At 46.5% G+C, this 14,238-nt stretch overlaps 1 protein-coding gene across 1 annotated transcript in view; it reads right to left on the bottom strand.

The window, feature by feature from the left end:
• The window catches only part of CAPN13 (calpain 13), an 85,625-nt gene extending 73,868 nt beyond the window's left edge, over positions 1-11,757 (bottom strand). The window contains exon 1 of the mRNA XM_016948291.3: positions 11,503-11,757. The gene's annotated coding sequence lies outside the window, so the exon portion shown is untranslated. The remainder of the gene's footprint in view (positions 1-11,502) is intronic.
• Positions 11,758-14,238: the final 2,481 nt, after the last annotated feature.

The following is a 14,238-nucleotide window of genomic DNA, read 5'->3' as shown; positions in this document are numbered from 1 at the left end:
TTTGATGAACATCAATATTCTTTACACTAATACAAATGTATTACAAATATATGCTTATAAGTTTAATTTTTATAAATTGAGCCAATATTAATTCTTATGGGAATTTAATGTAAGAAACTTTGTAAGAGATTCTCTTTTTAAAATAGAAAATTTGTAATTAACACATTCTTCCAAAACACTGATTTAAAAATTTCTTATAGCTCTATAATAATATTTTTATGAAGTCCAACATATATATCAAAATCTGAAATAGACTTGCAGAGAAATACTTTGAGTACTTAGGAAATAAAGCTGGTATCTGTATTAGCAAATATAGCTTTGCCAAAGCCAATTACTTAATTTTCCCTCCCTTTTCCTTTCTTCCCCAAAATAGAGTCCTTACTGTGAAGGAAGAGAATTACATATATATATATATATATATATATATATATATATGTATATATATGTGTGTATATATATATACATATATATACACACATATATATACGTATATATATAGTCTTGATTTTTAAAAAGTATTTGATAAAATCTCCACCTATTCCCTGTGTGTAGACTACATTGAGTCGGTTGTATATCACGTACTATGACAGTGCAACGTAGCATAGTAAAGTAGAATACAGCGTAGTAAACAGAATTCGCAGTTTGACCCAAAGATCATGGATGAATGGTCTGGAATAGCTAAGAATCATTGCACTGTAATAGTCACAGAGCTCTGTCCTGTGTCCTGTCCTATTCTACATTTTTATCTTGGTCCTTAAAGAAGATGTTGAAATAAAAATGAAGATCCTTTTCAACTCTTTCATCATCTTTAATAGTGGAAATCAAGAGCAATTAACCAAGCAGATAGCAGAATCAAAATTCTAAATGACTTCAAAACCAAGAAGATGAAATTAACTAAGGAAACTGCAAACCTGTCTTTACATTTAAAAAGTTAACTATGCAAGTAAATAGTGAGCAGGATCTGTCTTGGCTAAATTTCATTTTGAAAATATTTTGTACGCCTCACTTGACTTCCTATTTAAAATGAGACAAAACTGTGAAAGATTTGGCAGGCTCTGACCAGATTCAACAGCAGTAAGGCACTGCTCTAGACAGGCTAGCCCAGCTCTAGGGGCCACATTCCAAGAGGCTTATCGGCACTCTCAATGGTATCTGAAAATGAGTGTTTGAGTAACATAAGCGTGCCTGGCAGGGAGGCAAGCCCTTTGCTTGCAAGCATGGGCTCCTGGCATGCAGTTATATCCACCTGAAAGAGGTGGCAAATTTTCATATTGGCAAAAATGTGCCAGACGGGCGGGAGGCAGTCCAGCTAAATAGACAGGAAGCCTGGAAATCCCTTCCTGGGAGGAAGAGTCAGAGATCTAGAGAGGTTTACTGGACAGAAGGCTGACTGAGGGGTCTACAGTGATCCTCAGACTCAGCCCCTGCAGCCCAGGTCCCCCTCCCTCCAGAATAATCCTGCTGTAAGAGAGCAGATATTTAACCACCTCTGGCCCCACAACTGTACTCCCAACCCCTAAGTTTCCCTACTGCCAAGATTATGCTCTAGTTCAGAAAAGTGAACTCTGCCTTGTGTCTTAAGGAAAAAGGAAAAAGAGGCAGCATGGAACAGTGCTCACAGGCACATAGAATCAGGTTGAAACTTGGGTTTGAATCCAGCTGTCTCTTACTGACTGAATGATCTTGGCCAATACTCTTAATATCTCTGAGCCTCCTTTCCTTACCTATAAAGTGGACGGGAGGTGGAGGTAATAAAACCAGCCTCGTAGCAGCAGATGGATATTAATTGAGAAGATTCTTGTAAAGGGCTTGGCGTGGCACATAATAAAAGCTTGTGTCCATTATGCTATCAGCAACTCCTTGAGTGTCCTGCCTGGCCCTGAACTTGAGCCCAGTGACTACAACCCTGCACCAGCTGGTGGGCATACCAGGCACCTGCCAGTCACCTCTGAACTCCCAACCTCGGGTCTCTCCAGGTTCCAGAGTTGTGTTCTTTCCATGCGTTGAGACTGTCATCTCCTCTACCTGCCTGGCAGAAACACTGGGTGCACCCTTGCCTCTGGCCCTAAGCCATGCTGTAGACCAAGCTATCTGTCAGCATCTCCAGCTGGGCCAGTGTCCCACAGCCTCTATCCTGTCTGAGGGGGCTTTTTCCTCCTCTGCTTACCCTGTCCTACACGATGGCCAGGTGTCCCTGAGGCCAAACACATGTCCAGTGGAAAGGATATGAACGCAAAGGAAGAACATGTGATCTGTGCAGTTCAGACGGTGGAAGGAGTCAGAAATTTGGGGAAGAGTGATTTTGATTAGACTCTGCAATGATGGAAGTGTTCTATATCTGTGCTGTCTAATACAGTGGCCACTGGCCATACGTAGCTATTGAGCACTTGAAAGATGGCTAGTGCAATTCAGGGACTGGATTTTAATTTTTATTCAATTTTAAATAATTTACATTTAAATGTAAATATTCACATGCAGCCTTATTGCATGGTACTGAAGAAGAGAACTTCCAATGACATGAATTACCACAGAACAAGGAAGGCCGTAGCACTCTTGGGTGGAAATGGTTGAGCAGAGGCTGGATGACTCTACACGGGGTCCCAGAAGAGCCTTTGGATTGGGCAGATCCCTTCCAACTTCAACCTACTGAGCTCTCTCTCTGCTTTTCTTCAGTGTCATATTTTGGGCACTAAACCACTCAGTGACTTTCTGCCAGTGATGAAACCACCTCCCTGCCCCAGTGACAGGTTGCTCTGGTGTCCCTGTCCGCAGGATGCTCCTAGCATATCCCAGCAACAAAGGGTAATTTTGTTTGCATTTTGTTTTCAATCAGCTAAGAAACAGGAAGCTGCATTCAATGGTTTCCTGCCCAGGAGTGCTGCCTGCGGCCCTCTCCTGGCTGGTGTTTTTCAGAACAATGGAAATAAATCTGATGTAATGTAGCAGAACACGACAGGGGACGGTTTTCCCCTTAACAAATACTCATTTGAAATGGTGCCCAAACCCTGCACGAGGAGCAATCTATTTCGCACAACAGTGTTCCAGCAAAACCCATTACTAATTCCACAACTCAAATTAAAACTAACAGAGCTTGAAGGCTGGGGCTGACACTCTCTCTGCTGACAAGGAACAAGGAAGGGTGGGGGAAGGGGCCTGTGCACTTGTGTGTGTATGTGTGTGTTTAATTACACTGTTTAACACATCGAGAATAATTTAGCTACCCGAGTGGAGAAAATAGGCACTTAACTGCTCTCTGGTGGGAAAAAGATGTGCAAACCACTTTCAGCTATATACCACCTTGGCATACCTCAGGGCTTTGAGGAGAGAGAGGGAGACAGAGAGAGAGTGAAGCAGAGAGAGAGAAGAGAGCAAAGGAAGGGGGTAAGAAGGAGGAAGGAAGACAGAGAGGGGGAAAAGGAAGGAGGAGGAAGAGAGAGTGGGTGGGAGAAGAGAGGGAAGACGACAGAAAATTGTGTGTGTATACAAATCTACAGCAAGTTGAAAGAACATGTGAGTATTTCTCAAAGAGAGCTTATGTGAGATGGTGTAAGTGTGAGAATGAGCTTAAACATCGGGTTTGAAGATGGAACTTAACCGCCAGACCAGTGCTGTCCCTGAGCCACTCTGCACTTCAGAATCATCTCAGTAAGTTTCCATGCATGTGTGGCCTGAATACCATGGTGGGATTAGTGGCCCCCAGAAAGGCAGACCTCAGAGGAAGACTATGCAGGGCTCACTTTGCAGAAGGGGAAAGTGGGGCTCAAGGTGAAACAGGAGAAGTTTAGGCAGCGCTTGGGCTTGACTCCTGTCCTGCCCCCAGCTTCAAAGCTGGGGTGATCTGGCCTGTGAGCAAAGCATGCCTCTGTCCCTGCCAAGGGCATCCTACTTTGTGCCTAATCAGGGCTGAGAGGGGCAGAGGTAAGCTAGTGTTTCTCATCCTCTGAGATAACCTCTGATCCACCGAGGGCCAGGGAAGAGGCCATGAAATGAAATGAAAGAAACCTCTCTCGTGTCTTCAGATGTAGAAAGCTACATAGGGCCAGGCGCAGTGGCTCACTCCTGTAACCCCAGCACTTTGGGAGGCCAAGGTGGGCGGATCACGAGGTCAGGAGATCGAGACCATCCTAGCTAACACGGTGAAACCCCGTCTCTACTAAAAATACAAAAAAATTAGCCAGGTGTGGTGGCAGATGCCTGTAGTCCCAGCTACTCGGGAGACTGAGGCAGGTGAATGGCATGAACCTGGCAGGCAGAGCTTGCAGTGAGCCGAGATTGCGCCATTGCACTCCAGCCTGGGCTACAGAGTGAGACTCCATCTCAAAAAAAAAAAAAAAAAAGAAAGAAAGCTACTTAGACCTTGAACAGGTACCAGAGAAGTAAGTGCTCAGAATAGACCTCTATTGCCTGCCAGTGACTCTGGGTTCAGCACTGGAGCTGACTGCCAAAGAGATCAACAGCTTGGCGCAAGAGAGGCAGAAAGCAGAAGCGACTTACTGAGGTTCCACAGGCAGGGCAACCCCAGCCTCTTCTCTCCTTACTGCCCTTGCTGTGTGGACTCAGCCACTTCCTGAATCATAGCGCAAGGGAGCTCAGAGAGCTCTGCTGATGGGTTCTTCTCAGGAGACCCTGGGGGTAACCAAGAGAAGGTTTGCCTGACAGAAAGAATCTGTGCAGCTCCACAAAACTCTATGGGCCTTGGGCACGTCGCTCCCTCCCCTAGCCTTGGTCTCCCCACTTGGAACACTAAGGAGGTTGGTCTCGCACTTCTAAGTGCTTTTCTACTGTAAGATTCTGTATTTCTGGAACTGAGACAACAGGTTCTTATGTAGCCTCAATGATACTGTTAGACAATAAAATAGGAACCCACAGAATGTATTATTTCTTTCAATTAAGTTTAGGTTTGTGCCAATACACACAAAAAAGAAACTTGTCTTTGCATGGAAATCTCCTTTCCCCTCCCTAGAGCATTTGATAGGTGTCATTCAATTATGATAGGGTTGAGTAGACTCAACTATATTCTAAGGATGAGGTAGAGCATTCTTTTTTCTGGGAACTAAAACTACATGAGTCTCAGAAACACTGTGTAATATTTAATCTGTGCTTAGATTTCCCGGCATGGTTTTTTTCTTTTTTCATCCTTGAAGGAGAGATGCACTTCTCATTTAGCTAATTCAAATTTTTTCTGAAACAAATACAAATTTAGTAGACTTAGGAAGTTGGGGCCTGCCATGTACCAAGTTACAATGCAGGGTCTTGAGAGCCGCTGTTTCAGACGAGTACTCCCCAGGCAGACCCTCGGCTCCGGGCCTGCTCACTTCCCAAAGGCTTGAACCGCAGAAGGCTAGGTTTGGGGTCTTTTTCCTTTCTTATTTTTAAGGCTCTTTGGAAGTTGAGGCCACATTTTTATAATCCGTTTATTCTTAAAGGATTTCCCTGGGCCTATCTTCTTAGGCTTTTTCATTTAAATGGACAAAGACAAACAGAAAATGGATGAGTACTGGGCACGGTGGCTCACGATTGTAATCCCAGCACTTTGGGAGGGTGAGGCGGGTGGATCACGAGGTCAGGAGTTTGAGACCAGCCTGCCCAACATGGTGAAACCCTAACAATACAAAAACTAGCTGGGCGTGGTGGTATGCACCCGTAATCCCAGCTACTCAGGAGGCTGAGGCTGGAGAATCGCTTGAACCCGGGAGGCAGAGGTTGCAGTGAGCCAAGATCATGCCATTGCACTCCAGCCTGGGTGATAGAGGGAGACTCCGTCTTAAAAAAAAAAAAAGAAGAAGAAAGAAGAAGAAGAAGAAGAAGAAAATGGAAAAATGGATGAGGCAGAGGCCAAGACAGAGCAACCACACAAAGAGAAAGTCAAAGACTGGCTGGGCGACAGAAAGGGAGCCAGGGAAGCCAGTCAGCAGGGATGGAGACTGAGGAAGAGAGTGGGAGGAATGAGATGGCCCAGATGCAGGGAGGACAAAGTCCACCAGGGGAAGGGATTCTCACGCCAGCCCAGCATTGACGGCGCCAGAATTGTGTCCAAATATTACCCTGTTTTCTTATCCCTCAAGGTGTGAATTCTCAAGGCATGGCTGGAAAACAAGGAATGCAGATGACGTGACTCTCAGATGGAGCTTTTTAAAGACCACCGCCCCCTGCGCTGCGTCTAGCCACAACACAGCGGAGAAAGGACAGTGGAGCCGGCTGTTGGACCCCTGGCCCGGTTACCTGGGCATCCCAGTCTGTGCCTGGCCATTCTGAGTGTCTCAGGCCTGACCTGTGGAGGCTGCAGAGGTGAGTAGGCTGAGCCCTGGACTGGGAGTTCTGGTCGGGGGGTGGCGGGGGGTTGGAGACAAATCCAGTAGTACCAGTGGCCAAGCATGTTGACTAAGGGAGCCATTCCCTTTTCTGACCAGGTGCTCGGAGACACACGACGAAGGTCCCCAGGAAGGCCCAGGTCAACCTTCTTGTTCTGGAGCAAGCTTCCATCCAAGCAGACGGGGTCCCATCTCTGGGGTCAGGGTATGGACCAGTGGGAGGAGAAATGTTTTTCAAAAACAAGAGCTTTCTATATTAAATATGTCAAAAAGCAACATGAAAAAGAAGGAGCTTAGAATGTATATGTGTGTGTGTGTGTGTGTGTGTGTGTGTAAATGTGAATGTAAACGTGTCTAAGTGAGTGAGTGAAGCAGAGAAAGGCAGTCTTGGGGGGGTGGTGGTTAGACCTCTGAGGTTTCCCTTGTTCCTTCTGTCATTCTTTCCCTCTCCAGCCCTAAGAAACGGGGAGAGCCAGAGCTTCTGAAAGCAAGGACTGAGGGTAAAAAGGAAAGACAGAGGAAAGAGAGAGGAGCAGAAATGGCCTAAAAACCAGCTCTTGCAGGGTCCACTGGAGAGATGGTGGGAAGGACAGGACCTGGGGCAGGGGGTACAGGCCTGGGAGCCTCTGCCTGAAAAGAGAGGTAGACACAGTCCCAGGAGACCTCCACCCCTCTTGCTGTCTGGCCTATGTTCCAGAACAGGCAGGGAGCTGTGGGGAATCCCCACGCCCACCTAGGGCAGGTGACCTGGCTGAGGAAGAAGGCTTGAGGACAGGTCTGAGGGGATGGCAGCACTGGCTCAGGACAGCCCCTGGGTTGACGGAACGTGCGTCTGGTGGTCTGCTGGCTGGAGTCCCAGGAGCCAGCCCCTGCAGAAAGCCTCTGCCCTCATCTCCCCCAGGGCCATGCCATCTGACTGTATCTTAAGTTCCTGCAGAAAGCTAGAGTTTTCTGAGGTGGGGCTTAATGGTATATGTAGTTCAGCTGGTTGGCAGCCACGTCTGGTTAAGGATTAGAGTGGGGAGAAAAGAGAATGTTTGGCGAGAAGAACAGGGGCAAAGGTTCCTGTCATCTCTCCATCACCTCTCTGGCTTCAGACCCTTGAGAACCAGTGGTCTCTAGTGGGCCACTGGGTGCATCTCCCGAAGGCAGGTGTGTGGCTGTGATGGGAGACAGTGCCCCTCTGTGTCTCTGGTCTGCAGGCTGGGACAGGGTCTGGCTCAGTCCTCTGAACTGCGTGGGAGGTGCTGGTCAGACCTGGTCCACAGGCATGGGAGGTGGACATGGCAGGGCTGACCAGTGGAGATCAGAGGGCAGAATGCTGCCAGAGGGACCATTCTTTCAGAGGGAAAGGAAATAAACCTCCTGGCTACTCCCAATTTTAAAGGTCCCTTGGGACTTACTTGGCCGAAGTAAGGATGTTAACCCCAGAACCCTGGCTGTCCTCCAGCCCAAGTCCTTAGAGGAAGCTCATCGCCCCAGCCACTACCGTGGGACATGGTACACGTCCCATCTCATGTTCAACTCACCAGAGAGGGCGGCAGTGGGCAAACCTCCACTTCATAACCCTACAACATGTCTTAATAATTTGGATCTCTTTATTCACTAAATAGTTTGTCTCTGAGGCAACACAAGAGATAGATGAGGTGACCTTTAGCTGCCTTTCAACATGAGTATCATGGATTACAAGAGGCTGGGAGACTCCTTGGGGATCGCCTTGTTCACCTCTCTATTATTGAGACAAGGAAACAGGCTTAAGGCTTGGCTGAGCTTTCCTGGTTGTTTCCTGGGAGAATGAGCTCTGCAGATTGGTAAAAGCTTCTCATGCACCCCCACAGCCTTCCCTTATACTGCAGAGTTTTTTATTCAACAGGGTTTGTGCAAAGCAAAAAGTAGTGCATAGTGGAGAAGAGTGCCCTGAGAATTCAGGAATCAAGACAAAAGAGACTGAGCCCATGAACACATGGTCCAAAGCTGTATTTCCAACTGGAGTTCAGTATGGGAAGCTCTGGTGCACTCAGTTCAACTGAGTTTTGTTGAACTCAGTTGGCTTTTGAGAAAGCCTTTGTTTTGGCTTTCTCAGAGCCTGTTTTGTTTGTTTGTTTTGAGACGGAGTCTCACTCTGTCACCAAGGCTGGAGTGCAGTGGCGCAACCTCGGCTCACTGCAACCTCCACCTCCCTGCTTCATGCAATTCCCCTGCCTCAGCCTCCCAAGTAGCTGGGATTACAGGCGCATGCTACCATGCCCGTCTAATATTTTTGTATTTTTAGTAGAGACAGAGTTTCACCATGTTGGCCAGACTGGCCTCGAACTCCTGACCTCAGGCAATCCGCCCACCTTGGCCTCCCAAAGTGCTGGGATTACAGGCGTGAACAGAGCCTTTTTAAATAAATTGGAATCATAACTCTCTGAGGAGGGAAGAGTAGGAGGCAACATTCATCCAAATATTTGATCATAAATGCTTTATATCAAGGAACCCCCAGCAACAGCCCCCAAAATTAGTGTTCTATGTATACCATGCTTTAGGAAACACTTGACCAAAAGATAGAGTCCCAAGGGTGGTAGAAAATCAACACCTCCTCTTGATTCTGCTCTGATCTTTTGCATGGCTGTGGACTTCCTTGCTGTCTATCAGTGGCATGCTCCACCATGGACGTTCTGAGAGAGTTAGGATGCCCTCAACCTGACTTCTTCCAAACCTTGAGGAGAGATGGAATGGACCAGCCTATCCAAAGTCCCCTTTATGGTTTTCTCATGGGAGAAAGAGGTGACATCTAGGCAGGAACATTAGTGCTGTACGCAGTGTTCAGCAGATATTAATGATAATTCAGTCTTTATTAAACCTTTCTTAGGTGCCATCTCAGGTTCTCTTAGCCTCAACCTGTCTCTAGGACCTTGGTCCCTTTTTTACTCCAGCCAAGGAAGTGGCTCTTCTGACCACTTCTGGACTCAGATGAGGTGCCAAGCCTCTAGCAATTAGATCTAGTTTTCCCAGTGGCTGCCACAGGGGTCAGAAGACACAAGCTGGAAGTGCAGGACAGTTAACTCCCCATAGGGCAAGCTTTGAACAATAAGAGAGGAGACAGAGTGAGCCAACATATAAATGTCCTCTCTACCCTTGCTCGGATGGACTCTTCCAAGGCACAGTGCATCTGCAACGCCAGTCCAGAGAGGCCCTGCTTTGGCCAAGTGGCTGGTCATGTCTCTTTGTGAAGAGAGGCCAGGTGGTGGCACATCATCCCTCACTGCTTCCCCTTTTTCTCCTCCCATTTCCCACTTCCCTGACTCTCACTCCCCTGGTGTCTTACCTTAAGTGCTAAGTAGCACTTAAGCTTTGCCTCAGGCTTTGTTTTATAGAGAACCCAGGCTAAAATAATGTCAACAATAATGACTAAAATATCTTCAGCACTTGCCATGTGCTCAAGTACTGCTAAGTGCTTTCCATATAGGATCTCATTTGATCTTTTCACTGATCTTTTGGGGTAGACTACTGCTTCTACCATGTCTTAGTGATGAGGAAACTGGGACCCCCAAGAGGTTAAGGAGCATGCCCCAAATCACACAGCTCACCATATGGAAGCATCAAGCACAATGCTTGATACGGAGTGAGCCTCAGGGCCAGTAGGTTGGTCTTTTTTTTTTTTTTTTGAGACAGGGTCTTGCTCTGTCACTCAGGCTGGAGTGCAGTGGCATGATCATAGCTCACTGAAGCCTCAACCTCCTGGGCTCAAGCGATCCTTTCACCTCAACCATGGACCCCTCCCCCTGCCTCCAATAGCTGGGACTACAGGTGTGCACCACCACATGTAGCTAATATTTTTTCCCAGACCCCCAATTTTTAATTTATTTTTGTAGACACAGGGTTTCACCATGTTGCCTAGGCTGGTCTTGAACTCCTGGGATCAAGCAATCTGTCCACCTCGGCCTCCCAAAGTGTTGAGATTACAGGTGTGAGCCACAGTGCTTGGCCTAATGTGTGCATTTCTTCATAGCATCTTTTCTTCTAAGGTGTTCTTTCAAGAGGGTAACTGAATACAACCAAATAACTAGGGGACAAGACAGGGTACCTACCAGGCACAGCAGAACTCCAGCTCTGTCATTTGCATCTGGTATAAACTTTAGCAGCAAGTCACTCACCGGTCCCTCACTTTTTCCATCTACAAATTGGGATAATGAACTCATGCTATATATAGCTTTTGCCTATTACACGGTTGGTAGATTATTACATTTCCATCAACCAATCTACTAATAAGTAAGCCTTCCTGCAGCTATCACTCCTCCAACCTTCAAAATAACAACAACAACAACAACAACAAAAACCCACAATACTTATGTCAAGGTGGGTACAAAGGTGAGACAATTCAAGAGGATAATCTGATTGAAAGTCTAGTTAATGCCACTTGGGGGTAAACAAAGTTGTGTTTGTGACCCAGGACAAATGGGACAGTCAGTAGTTCATGACCCAACTGTAACTATAGAGGGAAAATATCTGCACTTATTCTAATCTGGTTAACTTGGGTCCAAGCTGAGCAGCTGGAACTGTCTCCCTGAGAACAGCATCACATCTCAAAGATTACATAACTTTAGCAGTTACAGAGATACACGTGTGTGACCATGACACCACTAGAGGCATATAGCAACCTCCTGAATCTCTGAAGTTGTAATGATCTGTCTTTTGTGATTAACCCGGAGTTGTCAACTTCATTCCTATAACTAATAAGCTAGATGATTAGAAAACAAAGGGCCCAGGTCCCATTCTTCCCTTTAGCAAATGTTTATTAAGCACCTACTATCTATCAGAAACTACACATCAGTGCACAAAGAAGACATGATTTCTGCCATCAATGTGTCCCTTATGGTGAACACAGCCCTCAAGGTCACAACTTGGAATGATCAGAAATCGAAGGTGACAGAATGATTAAGAAATACTCTCTTTGCATGAAATATGCAAAGTTTGGATTAGATTCTCTTAGAAAATTAACTCCCACTTTGCCCTAGTTTTTCTTAAAGCATATCCTTGGACCACTTGCATCAAAAAAACCCAGTTTCCAGAGCTACTGAATATGTACCTTGGGAGGTGGGAACTCAGAAGCGACATCATGAAGCTCTCTAGAAAATTGTACATGCTCACTAATGTTTAGAGGACTGCCTTGGTCCACAGCTCTGGGAGATGACCACGCACAACTTACCTGTTTCCTAGGCAGGTGTGTCTGATGGAGGAGGGGAGACGGGCAGGTTCCACAGGCTCTCAGGTTAGAGAGTGGTGGAGGAGACTGGCAGAGGAGGAGAGCATGGCCGGCCGTCTTGGAGAAAGAGCAGTGCTGGTGTCTGCTTGCTCCTGACCTCAGGCTTTTCCTTATATGGGTGTACCAGGTAAAGGCAGGCTCCACCTTCGTTAAACAGTGACTTCAGCATTGGGCAGTGGCCTGCCACCTCTTGGAGAGAGAGAGGACATTGACTGTAAACAGTAACAGCTTCCAGATCCTCCGCCCCAAGCCTATCTCTGCCTGATCCCACCTCACTTCCTGGGGCCCCTAAGCTGCCCGTTTCTTGGCTCTTGCAGTTTTCATTGTTTCCAGATATTTAAGTTTCTTTATCTTTATTCTGCTTCAGGGAATTGGTGTTTTGTTTTGGTTTGTTTTACAAAACCGCTCTGCTGAGAAAAGACTGAGGGAAGCAACCTTCCTTCAGGCCTCATTCTCATACAGGAAAGTACAATTGCCATGTCTCCTGTGTCAAGATTGGCCACTCCATGTCAATCATATCACATCTCTTTCTACTAGACACAGCATCTTCTTTCTACAAATACATTGTAGAACACATTAACTCCTCGGCATGGTGAGACCCAGGGAAGGTCTCTGCATCATCCCTGCTTGCTGGATGGGGCAGAAAGAGATGAGGCGTGTAAAGTGCATGTTTCCTGTTCTCAAATCCAAGGGGCTATTTGCTTTTCTGGCATCTTTAATTCCTTGATGTTCTTCATCCCCATTCATAAGTGCTCTTTAGAAGCCAGTTCCAGAACCCTGATCGCATGGCACACCCTATGCTATAGGCAATAATGATAAAATAGGTAAAACAGGGAAACAATGTGGAAATCACCAAAAACTGATATGACTGGTCCATTCCCAAATTCTGATGAGTAGAAAGGGATATTTGGCACATGAATGAAGAATCTGAGAAGCTAGAAAGTATGGATATGAGTTTTAACCCCAGTTTTGCAACTTTTGGCTGTGTGACCTGGGCAAGTCCCTTCCCATCTTAGTCTATTAATCCATGAGCTGAGGATTATGATGCTTACCCTGTCTGCCTTGTGTTTGTTTAGTGGGATTCCTGCATCCCAGCGGACACCTTCTATTAGAACTTTCACTATAAATACAGTAAACAATACACACACACACTATTGCATAAACATCATCAGTGAATAAATACGCAGATATCTGCGGTGCATGTTCAAAATGATTTTACTAATAGAGTATGCAATGAAAAATGTTGGAAAGCCATAGTTTCAGAAAAAAATGGTGAGAAAATGCTTCAGAAAGCCCTACCCACAAGGATATATCACAAGACAGTGTCTCAAGAAAATTAATTGGGAGTTTTCTTGCTTATTGATGATGGTTTTGTCATCTCCCATCTCTAAAAATATATTTTTCCCCCTAAGAGTGGGAGCTGTTATCCCCAGAGCAGTCTTTGGGAGTATTGAGTTAAAAAGGGAAACAGCTCCCGATGGAGTGTTCTAGGTGCCAAGAAACAAGCCGCTCTGGGTGATAATTGTGCCGGAAGAATGGCTTAGGTGAGGGACCCTGTCAAGAACACCTGTGCACAAATCCCAGGGGCTGTTTTCTTTTCTGGCATCTTTGATTCTTTGGTGTTCTTCCTCCCATTTATAGGTGCTCTTTAGAAGCCATTACTCAGTGATTTGTTTTTTCCAGAGAATTCCAGCCAAAGGCTATAAACTGGGCAACACCTAACAGTAAGTTCTTAGCTGGACTTGCTCCAACTCTGAAGGCCATGTGGCATGCCCCTTAAATGCTTCCAATGCCTTTCTGGCATTCCCTGCTGAGCACTGCATAGCTGCCCTGAGATGCAGTCCTTTGCGGCATGCATGGGACCCACCACAGCCCTCCTCTCCCTCTGAGTCTCGATCTCCTTCACTGTATGTGATGGCTTCTGTGTCACGGAGCCCCACTGGGGCCTCCCCTGCCACTACCTGTGTCTACCAAATACACTGATCCTGCTATGGCTGTCCAAGCCTGGCCTGTGAGGGCTGTTCTTCCAGTGTCAACTGTGGGTGTAGGAAATGCCGTCATTGCCATTGTGCTGTGGCCATACCTGCACTTCCTCTGCCACACCATGGCTGCCCCTGATGTGACTGGCTCCTGCACTCATGCCGCTGACATTTAGTGCTCAGTGTCCTAAAGAAATGCAAAGAAATAGCTCTTTTTTTGCAATCACTTTGAGCCAGAAGAAAACTGGAGCCAGACTAGGCTCAGGGTCCCCATCCTCCCCTTATGAACCTAGGCTACAGTCCTTAAACCAATCTTGCCCACAGGGAGACCACCTTCTCTGAGAGAGACTTCTTTCTCCAGAGACTCCTTACTCAATCATGTCAACACACTCCTGAGTACTCCCACTCACCGACCTGTAGCCATGCCTCAGAATACCCAGATCTTGAGAGACATAACTCTTCCTCTCTCCTTCCTTCTCCTCTCTGTCTTCTTCCCCCAACCCCACTGTTCTGTCTCCCTCTCTGCCTCTCCATCATTCTCTTACAAACTGTTTCTCATGCCATGTTGCCAGGCACTGCACCAGGCTCAGGGAACACAGCAGCAGGTCCAGTGGACACACAAGCCCAGTGGACTTAGAATCTAGTGAGAGACACACATGAAACCAATAACCACAAAAGCAGCCAGATTATTTCTCTTGCA

Source organism: Pan troglodytes, chromosome 12, assembly GCF_028858775.2.
Source record: "Pan troglodytes isolate AG18354 chromosome 12, NHGRI_mPanTro3-v2.0_pri, whole genome shotgun sequence".
In the NCBI taxonomy this organism is placed as follows: Eukaryota; Metazoa; Chordata; class Mammalia; order Primates; family Hominidae; genus Pan; species Pan troglodytes.
Note: the sequence above shows the minus strand (reverse complement) of the source record. Positions and strands in the feature narration are given on the sequence as shown.